Genomic DNA, 14,851 nt, shown 5'->3' with positions numbered 1-14,851 from the left:
CCGTTGCCCGGCGGCATCGGCTCCCGGGGGAGCCGTGCGGGGCGGAGGAGCGGAGCGGGGCTTCGGGCCGGGATGTGCCCGCCCGGGGCTGCCGCGGCCCCGGCGGAGGCGCGCGCCGGGGCGGTGCGGGCGCGCGGCCCCGCCGGGAGGGGGCGGCGGGCGGCGCGCGCGCGCAGAGGCGCGCGTCGGGGGGGCCGCGGGCGGGCGGGGCCGGCACCTTGCGCGGCGGGCGGGGGCTCCGGGAGGGCCGGGCGGGCCGGCCCCGGACAGCGGCGGCGGCAGCGCCGGGTGAGTCACTGCTTGGAAATGGAGTGGGCGGGCGTGCGCGTAGCAGAATGAATGATGTCAGGGAGCACCGCGGCGAGCATGAGGCTCGCGGCAAACGCGGCGGCGGCCGCAGCCCCGAACGAGCGCTGCCCGCGGCGCCCCCCGGCCCGGAGCCGCCCTCCAGCGGGAGAGCTCTTCCAGCTGCGGCACTGCTGAGGCAGGAAACCTCCGCGAGAAGTGTCGCCTCCGCCGCCGCCCTTAAAGCCGGTCCCTTTCGCCAGGAGGGAGAAGAGGCTGAGGCTGGGAGAGGAGCAAATTGCAGGGGAAGGTAGAGATTGTGGCAAACTTTCTAGCTGCTTCTGCGTGCTGCTGCCTCACTGGTGGGAGTGTCTGCCCGTAAGGAACTGCAGAGCCCAAACCCAGGAGCCCTGAGGCTCCAAAAACGACTTCAGCCGCCTTTGGAGGAGGAACTGCCAGCAGTGCAAGATTTTGCATATACGGCTGAGTAGGTAAGTTGGGAGCGGCGTAAGTGGATTGGAAGCGTGGCGTACCACAGGTGCCCACTTGGAGACCCTCTTTCACCGGAGACCTACAGCTGTCAGCTGGATAGAGACTGGGAAGAGCAGTCCCACGCTTGTGGTCTCTTCCGTTTCTAGCGGCCCCTCTAGCTAGGGAGGGCACCTGCTGTTTTGATTTCTCTTGCCAACGTGGAACTTACCTAGTTTGAGAGTAAAAATCTATCGTTTTGGTGCGGGCAATGTGTACATACCTCTTAGAGCAGTACCACATACCTAGCTGCTCAGGAGGGGACTTCAAAACGTGGAATTTCAGCTCAGGAAGATAAAGTATTATTATAAGGCGGTTGTAAAGGTCTTTTGTTGTAGGTGGTTTTTTTTCCCTTATTGTGTGTCTGCTCTGTTCAAGCCACTCTTAAACTTCCCGAACTGCTGCTAAACTAAACTTTTGACTTAGTGGCAAGTTGCATTTCTTTTAATGTTGTGCGGTTTCTGGTGTAAATTTAGCTTGAAATCCTTGTGAAAAGTAGTTAATGCATAGTCTTCTGGCAAAGTAATAAAACTAGGATACAATGTAGAATATCTCTTGTTCAGTTTAGTCCATTTCTAAACATTTTATTTTGTTTCATTTGAACACGTAGGAAATCCAACATCTGTCCTCAAACCACTTGACAGCTTTTAATTTATGCACAGTTAATTATACAAGTGAATGGTTCCGTAGAAGTATTAGCATAAACTGAGCAGGTGCATGGTTCTTCATCTGAGACACCAGGCCTTACAGGAGTTTTGGCAGGTTTCACTTTAAACCACATTTATTAAATGCTTTGTCCAAAATCAATTTGCTTTTTAAAATTATATTTAATGTAGTTACTTAGATGTATTATTATTTGACAAGGCAGGTTTTTTGAGGCTCTATAGCCTAAATACTTTCTCACTGTGAAATTAATAACTTTTATTCCTTATTTTGCCCTAATTTAAATAATCTAGGGCTTAATTTACTAGAAAGATCAATGTGCTTGCTTCCACATTTCTTTCCTTTTAGATTGCTAGTTCAAAATCAGACAGAGATTATCACATTCTACTGAAAAACATATGCTTGTCTCTGTCCTTCACAAAAATATTCCAGTGTACCCTGGGTAGTATGTCAGTCTTAGAGAGCATTGGACAAATCAAGTGGTGATCAGGAGAAACTTAAGGTGAAAATCTAAGGGGACAACAATAGTAAGGTGATAAAGGCCCCTAATGAAGTAGATTTCTGTGCTGTCCTTGAAGTGAACTTACACAATAGAGAAATGACAACTTGAAGATAGCAAAGACAGTTTATTTTTTTAAGTCACCAGTTGGTAATCTCAATATAGAATGCTTTGACTCCTATATTTCAAATATTGAGCCATGGATGGCATGTTGATAAGCATCTCCTTTTCTGCATTGTAAAAGTGTGCTGTAGTTGTAATACTGTAAGACAGAAATTAATTCAGAACTGAATGTTTCAAGTAGACATCAGAAGTGTTATATCAGGGATACTGTATAGTGAAAAACTTAAGATTTCCTTATCAATGCAAAAAACTCAGCCCACACACGTACCTCCCTGTCTCTGGAAGAGCTGAATAAGAGACTTAATCTTAGGTATTTTTAATTCTAAAGCCTGGAGTTATTTATTTACAGTGTATGAGTATAGCATGTTAAAGGTATGAAGACAAAAGTAGTGTATTGATTTTTAAGGATTAACAAAATAAGTACTGAAACAAATGATGGATTTAAAAAATAAGTAGCCTTTTTAAAGGAGCAGAAAATGTAGATGAAGGTTTTTGAAGAAATGGCTCATTACTCTTAAATCTCCTGGAACAGAAATGGTCTTTGAAGATAGAGGTATTTGTAATAAAATGGCATGCCTTTTCTGTTTGGATTTTTTTTCCTAATTTTGGTGGGCTGTTGGCCTATGCTAGTTTTTGATGCTGTTTGTGGGGAGTGGACAATACAGATGCTGTGACATATTATTTAGTATGGCTGTGGTATTGCACTAGTCTGCACAGATGCTGCGAAGATTAATGTAACACTAGGTCTACTGTCTTCAGAGATCTCTCCCTGCTGGGAGAATTGTTTGTACCATGGACACCACTGTCCCCAAAGATGCTGTGCACACTAAGAATGTCAGGCATCCAGGCACCACTGTCCCAGCTGATGCTGAAGACCTTAAGAGCTGCTAATGGGAAAGTTTTATGTAACACAGATAGCTCTGTGTTATGTTTCTAATAGAAAGTCTATTCTGGACATTTCTTAACTCTCCTGAAACCCAGCTGTTCTAGTGAGGCTCCAGGACGTTAATAACCACAAGCATCTCCTGTGTGAGGATGCTTGCTTAAGTTAACACTAACAGCTACCACTGTTTCTCTTCTCCAGAACAGATCTTGTGGGGATATGGGTGATAAAGAGAATGAAGTACTTCTTACAAATATAACTGGTTTTGGAAGTCTGTGGCTGTTGATAGGAATTTTAATAAGACCAAAATATGAAGTAAAAGTGACTCAGCTTAAGGGAAACATGGTACTTACCCTCTAGCTAACATACATGCAGTATCTCTAAAATAAGGGGACTACTGTGCTTTGAGGTCATGCTTGTGGTTGCTGAGTAGAACTTTCTGCTTACTGTCTGTCAGGTGGGTCCTGCTTGCCGTCTGATGGCATTTAAAAATGTTGGAGTCGAGTCTGTTGTACAGAAGAAACAGTTTGTCAGTGTCTGAGGCTGTTGAGGTGATCATTGCAAATAATGAATCATTTCTTTCTTAATTCTTAATGAAATTTCATTAAGGTCCTTAATGAAACAGTGTTTGGGTTTAGATCATCAGAGAAAATAATGAGCATCATTAATCAGTAGAACTTCACTGCATTCATTCTGACAAGAGAATTTTATGGCAAAAAAGCATGTATTACTTATTTTTTTTCAGAAAAAAATAGTTTCTCCAATATGTAACTCCAGAATGGCAGAATGTCCTGTTTATTTGAAGGTACCTGAACAAAAAAATCAGATGGCACTTACCCTTGCTGTCACTTACCCTCCCCAGTTGATACAGGTTAACTTTCAACTGCCATGTATAAATTTTAAGAACATTTCACTTATTATTGATAAAATTTGTATACAAAAATGAAGTTGCTGATATTAGTAGATCTGTGAGGGTTCAGAAGTCAGATCTTGGCAGTCACACATTGCAATGTCTTCCTGTTCCTAGCTTTTCTCCTGGCTTTTAGAGTTCATCTCTTTCTTCTCTGTTCTGTAGGCCTTTGTTTCTTTTTCTTCATAGTGATTTCCTCAGGCTGAATCTTACTGCATGGCACAGGATCCTGATTCAGTAAGCTTTGCAGTAAACTCTGCAGTGTTGCTGTGTCTGTGGTTACTGATGCAAATTAGGATTAGGGTTGTACACCTGTTCTTCCTTGAGGAAATGCTGAGCCTCTTGGACACAGCACTGAATGTTTTCAAAAGTTGCATCAGCTTAATTTGGTTGATTTAAGCTGAACTGGTGCAGAGCATTTAGGAATATGTTTGCTTAAGAATAGCTAAATTTAAAATAAATTCCCTCTGAATTATTCTTGATTTAGAAGTAATCTGAAATCTTAAATGGAATTAAGAGATTTGGATTCAGTTTTTCAGATAAGATGTAAGCATATCATGGCTGAAACTGGGAAGAAAGTTTAAAGTACAAATAATGATTAACTGTATCTTCAGTTACAGTAAGGTTACTTTGATGGTGAGATTGCTCACTTCCGTTGATTTCTTTTGTGATATCAGTAAACCGCAGGAAGCTACTTATGTTTAAGGTATTTTTTTCTAACCCCCCATCTGAGAATTGCAAACTGCCTGCAGCAGTTTATGATCACTGGTTTTCAAGGGTTCCCAGGCAATTGATCATGTTCTTTGTGAAATGTTTCAGACAGGTTTACATGTTAGTTGTCATAAACCAGTTTGGCCCCTGTAAAGTTCTGTAACCTCCCTGCCTTTGGGAAAGGCCTTTTTGCCTAGACTGCCTGTTGCTGTCTTAGGCCTATGTCAGTCTTGTTGCTGCTGTAAGCTTAAATATTCAGAGTGAAGTTTTAAGTACTAATATGGACTAAATACATATAAATAAAAAAGCCCAATATTAGTTACATTTGTCTAAATTAGTTATTTCTGTCTTTATGCAAGTTCTGATAGGAAAGTGTCACTAAGAGCTATCGCAACTAACTAGAGTTTGTGTTTGTAGTGCCTAACTTAGAGAAGGATGGGTTTTTTGTTTTGCTTGATCATACATCCATGATCATAGTTCATGCCTCTAATAATAGAACTTAAATTTGATTGGGTTTTTTTGGTTGGTTGGTTTTGATTGTGTGGTTTTGGTTTTTTAAAAATCTAAGTTAACTATAAAATAAATGGGAGGTTTTAATCCTATCAGAGTGCAGAAGTCTGTCCAGCCTCTAAGAACAGGCCTCTTGGATCTCATAAGACCTAGCTTAAAGCCCTAAGCACAAGGTGATGTTTTTAATTTCTTGAAGTATTATTAGAAGTATTTTGGCATATGCTACCTCCTGAGGAAATCTTTAATGGAACTCCTGTGTCAGTAAAAGTCCTTTATTAAGAAATCACCTGGTCTCACTACTTGTTTTTTAATTTTGAAATATGTTTGCATTTTCTAATCTTTCTCTCTTTAGAGTGTGTATTCTGCTTAGCCTCCTAAGATATTAAACTGTTGTGTGATGAGTGCTGAATGACTTCTCACAGTTAGTTTCAGCCATGTGAAAGGTACATAACAGTGACAAAATGTTTACTTATGCACACACCCAAGTTCCTGCTTATGTTCACTCTAGTGCTGGCCAGTTGGTTAATGGAGCAGAGCTAAATAAGGAGACAGGGTCTCCAGACTTTTTTTATCCAGTTTCAGCTGTGTTATGCTTATGTCCTATCCAGGAAACTGAATTCAACTCTATATGCTTCATTTAATATTCCAGACTACTGCTAAATCAGAAATAATGAGGCAGTCTCCTTATTTAGGTGACATAATTTGCTGAAGAGAAGCAGCAGTAGAGAAGGTCATGCCTCATAGTCATTAATTCTGTCTTTCATCTGGAGGGCATGATATAATCCTGTAGCTTGTTGATAGTTATAGTATGCTTCTAGAGTAATTACAGTTTATTTGATTATTTTTTAAATTTCTTTTTTTACTTCCCCACATCAGCCTTGCAAATGGGAAACTGCACTTGCTGTCTGTAGATGCTTTATGCCAAATACTACTGCCCATGTCTTGGTTTGAGACTGAACACAGGCTGTATTGGAGCAAAGTGTTCCCATCACTGCAGTTGCTTAAAAAGGACATCTTGAAAGCTGTAATGCTGTCTTGCTGTCTTAACAGTGCTAAAACAACACTTAATGTAGAATTCTGTTTCTGACAGTTATTCTGGTTCAAATTTATGTACTGCAGTTTCAGTAAAAAAATCAAAAGCATTTAAACTGAAATTCTGAAAGCCCTGTTTTGATTTGGTGGGATTTTTTTTTTCTGTAATACTGAGAGATATTAATTCTTATGACTTTCATTTGGATTAGTTCATTGGTGCTGTTTTTTTCTGGTAACTTAACTTTTTCAGGAGTGTATGGAAACTGGATATGTTGTAGCATAAAAAGTTAACTCGTATTACTTTTAGTTCCTGTTTTTTAGCAGCCTGACACAAGTCCTACCAAAGCTTGTGGTTTTTCTTGTTTTCATAATACTGTACTAACCTGTAAGGATGCCAGGTATGAGTTCCTTACAATGCCAGTCTGAGAACCATGAGCTTGTCTTCATTTGATTTTACTCAGATTTTATTTGTTAGAGTGTCACTTGACAAGAGTTCATTCTTGTCTTCTGGCATATCATCTTGGTCTTTTAGAGGCCAAAACTTGGCTCTAATTTATAAGTAAAAATTAATACACTTGCTTAAGCTGTGTTACTGAAATGCAGATGCTGTTTTTCACAGAATTGTTTGCAAGTTACTTTGAAAGCATGTGTATGCTTTGCATGCGGCTATAGGGAATGATCTTGAGATTTTTGGGAAAAAAATCAAGTCTACTTGATGTGGAAAATGTGCCAAAAAGCTAAAGCTGGTCCTCCAAAGTGAATCTCTGTTTATTTCCATTCTGTGAGAAAGCACGTTGGCTGAAGTTGTTTGAATCCTATTATTACTATTAAAAGTGCTCATGCACTAACATAGGAAAACAGCACTCCAGTGTTTTTGTTTTCCGATAATTTTTTTAACTTTCATGGTGGACTTCAGTCTTGTGAGGAAGGGCTGTGGCATCCTGTTTGGCACTGAAGCAAGAATTATTAAAGGCATTGTTCCTTCCAAGGTGCCACAGTGAACTTAGAAGTTAAATTGGAAGTTAATATTAAGGCATCTTATTGAAGAGTTTAGTGTTATGAGTTTGAACTTCTGTCCACTGCAGTGATTGTATCCTGAGTTTTCAGATTATTCAAAATTTATCTTTTTAGTGATAACTATGATGTGGAAACTGAATACTACACATGCTGCACAGCTGAATGGCTAGTGCTTTCCAATGAGAATGATTTTCTTGTTGGCCTTTGTTTTGTGTTCTGCATAACCATAGTCATTAGCTTCCTCCATGCAGGTCTTAAGAAATGGCTCAGCTATTTCCATATGTGCAAACAGGCCTAAGTGTTAAGATAAGTAACATTTCTTCATTCTTCTGTTTGGAACAAACTATGTAATGTAGGGTGGAATAATGTGTCTCTCTCTGGTAAAGTCAGTAACTTGTACTGACTTTTAAAGGTTAAGGTGGATGAAATAAATATCAGCTGACCATCAACATCGCAAGACACAATACCTCAAATAGCAAAGCTTAAATTGTTAGGCTAAGTAAGTATACTTCTTGCTCTTAAAGTATTTTTCTTTGATATGAAGTGCTTGGGGTTTTTTAAAGTGTAATTTTACAGATTGCAGGCAGTTTATGCTTTGTGTGCATTACTCCTAGTCACTAGACAATCTGAACTAGGTAAGGTGCATGGCTTAGTTTTACTATGCAGAATGTTCCCATAAAAAGTTTCTTGTTTGGTTTTTTTTTCCTTTAATTTGTAGTAAGAGGAAGTATATATTAAAGTCTTAAACATCATAGAGGTTGACTAAACTCTTTACCTCTTCTATATTTGAAGAGCTCAGAACTGAATGACAGAATTTAAAATGGGATACTATTCCCCTTCCAAGGCCTGGAGGGCAGAAGAGAGTGGTAAGAAAGCAGAAGCTCTCTGTTCTTTTATTCTGCAGCAAGGGCAAACACTAGAACCATGTTCTCCTACCTTACTGTAACTCTTGAGTGTGCACACATATGTGTTTTCTTCCTATTCTCCCTCTGCATCCTGTGGTAGTAGAATCGGGAACAAAGCTTTTAGCACTGCAAGCCTTTCTAGAACACGTGACAGAGGCAACACAGTTTAGTCAAAATGTGACTGTGATGTGTGTAACATGCAGATAAAGTTCATTCTTATCAAAGTCTCTATTGCAGTTACAAGGACAGCTACAGGAGGAATATTGTACTTTGGCTTCCATAATTTGCTTGAAGAACCATTATCTTGATTCATCTTCCATAACACTATTATGAAGATGCGTCTGATTTTAATGGTTTGTGTTACTCAGAAGGTTTTAGTCTGATGTACTGTTGAGATGGATAGCTTATAATTTGGTCATGCACTGTTGAGAATGTAGCATGAAAAATGTCCTGGTGTTTATGGTGATATTCTATAGTTGTTTTATAGTTTCCAATTAGAATCAGAGAAAAAGGCTTTCTCCTTTCATCAAAAGGCTTATAAACTGCACGATGATGTTTTTAGTGTTGTGTATTTGTCATAGTGTATGGATGGAGAAAAAGACAATCTTAGTGGACAGAAAATGTATTGCTATTTAGGATGATGTTTTTGTCTTGTCACTATTATGACTGTTTTATAACACTGTTTGCACACCTCTCATCTCCTCTTTTCGTGAGTCCTGTCAGTCTAGGAGAGTTCAAAGGTCTGAGAGGAGCTTTGTGTCTGTTTACCTCTCAGCCAGGCAGTGCCCACCCAGTGCAGTGATTGCCCATGAGATACGTTTGCAGATAACCAAGCTGTAAGTCAGATTTTCATGCTAGTACATGTCAAAGAACATGCAGCTTTTTACCTAACAGTTACAGCTCTAGGAGTCTGTGAAGTGTGTGAGCCCCTTGTCTTGTGATTTTCTGTCTCCTGTAAATGTTAAGAAAGTGGTTTGTGTAGTTAGACTGAATAGTACCTGTTCCAGTTGGTGTCTGTTGGAAGCTTTTGTTTGCTTGTTCTGTGTTTGTTTTTTCAATTGCCTGCTGTGAAGTCTGCACATTAGCTCAAATGTTGAGGGTTAGTGGCAATTCAGCTTCTTCCTGGAAAGTGTCTCAGTATGTGTCTGTGAATATTCAGTGTTCTGGTGTCTGAATATGCTTAAGGAATTTTACTGCAAGTTTTTATCCTGGACACTTCAGGTGATTGCCCTGACTGCCTCCTTGTAGAATAAGAGATCAGTTTGTGCTCTTGCCCCCAGAAGCAGAACTGAACAAGTGTCAGTTCTGTCTAAATCTGTTTTATAAATATTACTGTCAGACATGAGGAAGCTTTGGGAAGCCATGAACTTTCTCTGAACAATCCTTTTTAGATTAGGGTAGTTACTCATGCTGTTGGATTTAAACTTCAACACTTAATTTGTTTGAGTGTATTCTGTAAAGCTCTCCCAGGAATATAGGAAAATGTAGGCTATGGCAGATGCCTTAATTCTAGAGATGTGGCACTTCTTTTCTGCATCAGACCCATACATCTGAGTATTCAATACTTAGGGCAGCTCAAAATGTGCATTATGTGAAAAGGCAATCAGATTTGTTCAGAGGTTGGACTTATTTTTTAGGCTGATTTGTTTACAGTCTTGGCTGGACTGTAACACTGCTGTGTTTAAAACTTGTTTCTTTTGTGCTCTTTGTCTTGAATGAGATATGGAGCTCATCTGGAAGGTTTCAGGGAGGAATAATATACCTACTGTAGGGCATAGATTCTCTTCTGAAGATCTTAAACTGAAATTCTGACTCAATTTTTGTCTTATGCTAGAACAGTATTTTGCATTCCTTGTGTTAAAAGACTCTTTTAAAACAGGGTTCTTTAAACTTTTTTCATGTTAAAGTACTAGGAAGGAGAGAAAATGGATCTGCTCTGGAATTTCAGGTAGATTTCTTCTGTTCTTTACCAGCAAAACTTACCAATGCATGGGTAACCTGTGATCCACTGTTGTTGTTTATACAGGTGTACAATATGGATAACTGCACTTCATGTGGTTCAATAAAATTAACATTGACCTGTCATATAAGTTAAACATGCATGGCCTAGACTGTTTGCACGAGCTTAACTAATTAATTCTGCTGCACTGGCAGTGGAACAGCTTTACATTGGCTGGAATATGCTAGTACCCCAGCCTGGCTTCTGCTTCCAAATAAATAAAATATGTCTTCCTGGGTGGCAGCTTTTATGGCCAGTCCTGAACCATCCCCATCTTTGTATGTTGTCTTGATAAAGCAGTGTTAAGAAATTCCGTGAGCTGGGATTGGTATGGAATTTTTCAGGCCATCTTGGTCTACCCCAGCTGTCATTAACATCTTAGCATGCATCTTGAGACTTACGGTTGTAACCTAATATAATGTGGAATTTTGATTTCTTCCTAGTTGGGTTGCATGAGTCTAGAAGGCTGCTGCCTCTCCTCTGCAGACTGTAATTGCTCCTGTGGGGGTGTTTCTTGTTATACAATGTCTGTCATGCAGGGTGTGGCATTCACCTGTTTAATATTGCCATGTGCGAGTTTTGTGCGTCAATTGTGCACCTTTGAAATGGTCAAGTTACCCACCTTTTATAGTGGTGCTCAAGTGCAGCCGATGTGGGGAATTCTAGGTTAAATCTGTGTGAGACTTCCCTTTGTTCCCTTTGCTGTATGTCTAGAATTGATGTGAATTTAGGATATTCTTGGTGCCACTGATAGCTGGATGTGCCCTCCTCCTCCTGGCAAGATGATACTCACCCAGAGGAGAGTAGCAAAGAGACAGCAAAGACACCTGCAGTGGCTCTAGCTGCAAAATGCAGGAGCAGTTCCTGCAACAGCTGATTTTAGCAGAGGTTGTGTTGTGCAAGCCCTTGTCCTGGCCTGCATCTAGCCAGGTAAGTACCTTAAAAATGGCCTGGCTTGCTGTAGTGCTGTGTTAATGAAAGCTCTTGAAATCCAAGCCACTATTGGGTCTCGAATTCAAGCTATGCTCTAGACAACAATTTTCTCAGATTATGCCCATTTGTCCTAAATTTAGAAGGCTACTTGTAAAGCCAGAATGTGATCTGTTCTTGCTTATAGATGCAGATCTTTTGACATATTTGGTATTTTTGAGGAAAACTTATGCAGGAACACAGCAGAAATAGCAGTATGTAATAAGATAGTGTCCTCCTTCATGGAAAAAGACAGTTGGTAGACCAGAATAATTATTTTTACTGTGCCCTAATTTTGCCAAGTTCTTCATTCTCTTCTTTTAAAACTGCTTGGCACTATTTCCAGTTGAACACTTAGTTCTGTCCTTAGACTTTTGTAACTGATCACGTGGTATTAGTTGATTCACCACTTATTTATTGTACACCATGGCTACTTAGCACACATTCACATCACTGGTCTCAGGGAGTCTAGAGATGAGACTGACTTTGTCCCAAACAGTTTTTTCAGCTGCAGTTCTGACTGAGGAACAGTTTACAGAATCTCTTTGGCCCTCCATGTTTCAGATAGTCTACATAGCACATCTTTGGCCTCCCTCCCTCTTCCCAAATCAATGTGTATCTAGATGCCTGCTGGACATTGGGATGAGAATGCCATAAAATGCTTTTTGGATAATTTCTATAGAATACTTTCTATTTTAAAGTAAGCTTTAGGGCCTCCCATGAAAATGTGACCAAGAATAAGGATGTATGTTTGGAAATCACTTTTTCCAAATATACTTCCTGAAACATCTTTTTTGATCACTCATTCTTTACTTCTTCTGCCCTAAGATTTTTTGTGGACAATAAAACAAAGGTCAGAAGTGATCCTGGTTTCCAGCCTGTGGGTTTTTTTTTCCTGTGTAAATAGTCTCTTGACTCAGAATTTTAAGTTAAGTCATGTTACTTAAATGAAGAAATGGAAGATAAATAATGTTCAGTGCAGCACATTGTGCTGCTGGTATGAATGCCATTTAGCAGGCAGTTTGATTGGCCAGCTTGTATTTCTACTTCACATTCAGCCTAGATTGATTTGAATGATCATTTTCTTGCCTATGCTTCCAAAGATAACAGGTTCAGTGGTGACCAGAAGCCTTCCCTGAGTAAAACACAAGGTTTAAGGTGTGGAAGTTGCTACTTGAGGTACATGATGATACAGTGTAATATACATCATCCTGTGTAGATTGAGAGTCACTTCAGTACTTTCACACCAGGTTTTACCAACTGGTAGGATAAGATCAATGTAATTTCAGTCATTAATTTAATTTGTTCCTTTTTAGTTATGCTGTGTGTGCATGATGTGCAAGATGTAGGTGTTACAAAGCAGTTGTGTGATGTTACAATGAAAGACTCTAATGATAGCTTTTTAGGAGCAATGATGACTTTTCAGCTGAAGATGCTATTCAGCTGTTTTCTTGCAGAAATAATTTTAATCTTATATTTTTAGTAAGTGGGAATTTGAACATCACCAACTTATTTCAGTCCTTTCTAAGTTGGTTCTTTAAATCCTTTTTAAAAGCTCTTAAAAAGGCAAAAAGAATTCTCAAACTATTAGGCAAGAAGGGGAAGACAAATAAATAAAAGTACTGATGTGAATGGTGAAAGCCTTTATGCTGAGTCTCATGAGCTGCTTGACATGAAGGAATTTCGTTATTGGCCTGGTGTTTAATGCTGGGTTGTTCTTACCAAAGGCTGCAGTTCAACAGGGAATAATGAAGAGAGGTTGGAATTATTTTGGAGATGTTTAGTTAGGTTCTTAAGTAGTAGCTCTGTGAGGGGCAGTAAAAACACATTAATAGGATTCTTGGCCTCTTTTTATGACCTGTAGGGTGCGGCTGAAATGGAGATAGCAAAATATATGGGAAAGGTATTACAGAAAGATTTTAGATTATAATTGTTATTATTTTTCATTGCTGCCCCACTGTTAACATCCTCTCAGAACATTTATTCAACAATTATATCCTGTGTTCTGGGGAGTTAGGATAATCACTTCTTCTGCCTGGCAATCTAAGGAAACAAGTGTTCTGTTCATCAGTCTGTGGCAGAAACAAAAATGAAGAAGGAAGTGTTGAAGTGCATAGTACTTAAGTGTTTAGTATTTAAAGCTAAACACTGTCTTTTCTTAATTAAATAATATAAAAAGGAAATATTTTTTCTTGCCAGCATAATGTGGAAAGTATTTTCTTCTATTAATAGAAAGCTTTGAGCTAATGGAATACTTGTTGAAGTTTAAAGAAAAGCAGGGGACTGCATTGGAAGCTTAGGTTGTGATGCCTTTTTTTAACTGTGTAGTGCTTCAAGTTGGTGCATAGAACTTCAGTGAGAAACCCAGTTACATATGGAAAGCTTAATATAATTTTGATTATTGCAAGCTGGAAGCTTGAAGAGTATATTATGAAAGGGTTCTTTGCTGCTTTTCTAATCCCCTAAGTAAACATGTCTGGATTGATTTTGGTAATTGCTGAAATTGCTCAGTATTCTTGACTTGGTGTTAGAATTAAATTTACCAGGTTTTATTTCTGAAAGTGTATCAACAGAAGCTGGGGGTGGGGGGGGCAGGGAACTGCAGTGTATGAGCTAGATGTAGATTTGGATGTCTGAGCCTGTAAACAAACAGCTTGAATGAGTGATCTGTATATTCCCAGCTCTAGTTGACAGGGGTTGCTGATTGTGATGCACAAGCCTTAGGCTGCTTGGTGGTAGGTGTGGCAAGAAGGTAGAGGGGAAGACCGAAATAGGAACTACATCATGTTTCTTGGTGAGTTTTAGTCACTCTGTTTACTGTGAGCATCATCCCTCTTAACTAATACTCATAAAGTTTTCCAGGCAACTACATCGAGTTGAGCAAGCTGAAAACTGTTCTTAGGGAGAAGAGAGGGGGAAGCAAGTCATTGATTCTTTTCTGACCGGTTTTAACAGTGTGCAGTGTGCTAGTCCTCTGTTGTTGGCATAGAGGCTAAAACCCTGGTCAGAATGCCACCCGACAAGGGTGTGTGTGGGTGTGTAGATATGGGTGTTTCTGCAAGGGGATGTTTCTGCTGCTTGAGTCTCTGAACAGAGCAAGTGTTGCTGCTATGTACAGAGTCACAATTTGTAATGTGCCACATGAACTGAGGGATATGTGAAACCAGCTTGTAGTATGATACTAATTAGTTTTAAATATGCCCTGTCTTAAGAACTCATGTGGGGTGAGGATTACAGTCCTATACTTTTCTAGGACTATTGTCTGTTTCAGGCTTTTAAAAAGCGAGTTATGAGGGAGGAGCCTCTATGTACACCTCAGTGCTAAAAAGCCTTTTCTCTGGATTGTGCAACTTTTATGTGTTACTGCTGATATTGTAAAATGCTGTGCAGATTTAAGCTATAACTGTACTCTCACTTTAAACTTCTAAGGAGGAGGGTTCTTGTTGCTGCAGAAAGTACACTAGAGTGTTCTCAGAAATGTGACCTCTTACTTGCATGTGGGAAAGGCTGTGGATGTTGTCTGTTTGGACTTCAGCAGGGCCTTTGGCACTGTCTCCCACAGCACACTCCTGGAAAAGCTGCAGCCCATGGCTTGGACAGGAGCACTCTTTGCTGGGTTAGGAACTGGCTGGATGGCCAGGCCCAGAGAGTGGTGGTGAACAGTGCTGCATCCAGCTGGTGGCCTGTCACCAGGGGTGTCCCTCAGGGGCCTGTGCTGGGGCCAGCTCTGTTCAATATTTTTATTGATGGCATGGATGTGGGGATTGAGTCTTTCATTAGTAAATTTGGTGCTGACACTAAGCTGGGAGTGTGTGTG

At 40.0% G+C, this 14,851-nt stretch overlaps 1 protein-coding gene across 1 annotated transcript in view; it reads left to right on the top strand.

The window, feature by feature from the left end:
* The first annotated feature begins 264 nt into the window (after positions 1–264).
* The window catches only part of SGMS2 (sphingomyelin synthase 2), a 31,179-nt gene continuing 16,592 nt past the window's right edge, over positions 265–14,851 (top strand). The window contains exon 1 of the mRNA XM_054633670.2: positions 265–776. The gene's annotated coding sequence lies outside the window, so the exon portion shown is untranslated. The remainder of the gene's footprint in view (positions 777–14,851) is intronic.

This window comes from Agelaius phoeniceus, chromosome 4 (assembly GCF_051311805.1).
Source record: "Agelaius phoeniceus isolate bAgePho1 chromosome 4, bAgePho1.hap1, whole genome shotgun sequence".
NCBI classification, from domain to species: domain Eukaryota; kingdom Metazoa; phylum Chordata; class Aves; order Passeriformes; family Icteridae; genus Agelaius; species Agelaius phoeniceus.
The sequence above is the reverse complement of the archived record's forward strand: the minus strand, read 5'-3'. Positions and strand labels throughout refer to the sequence as shown.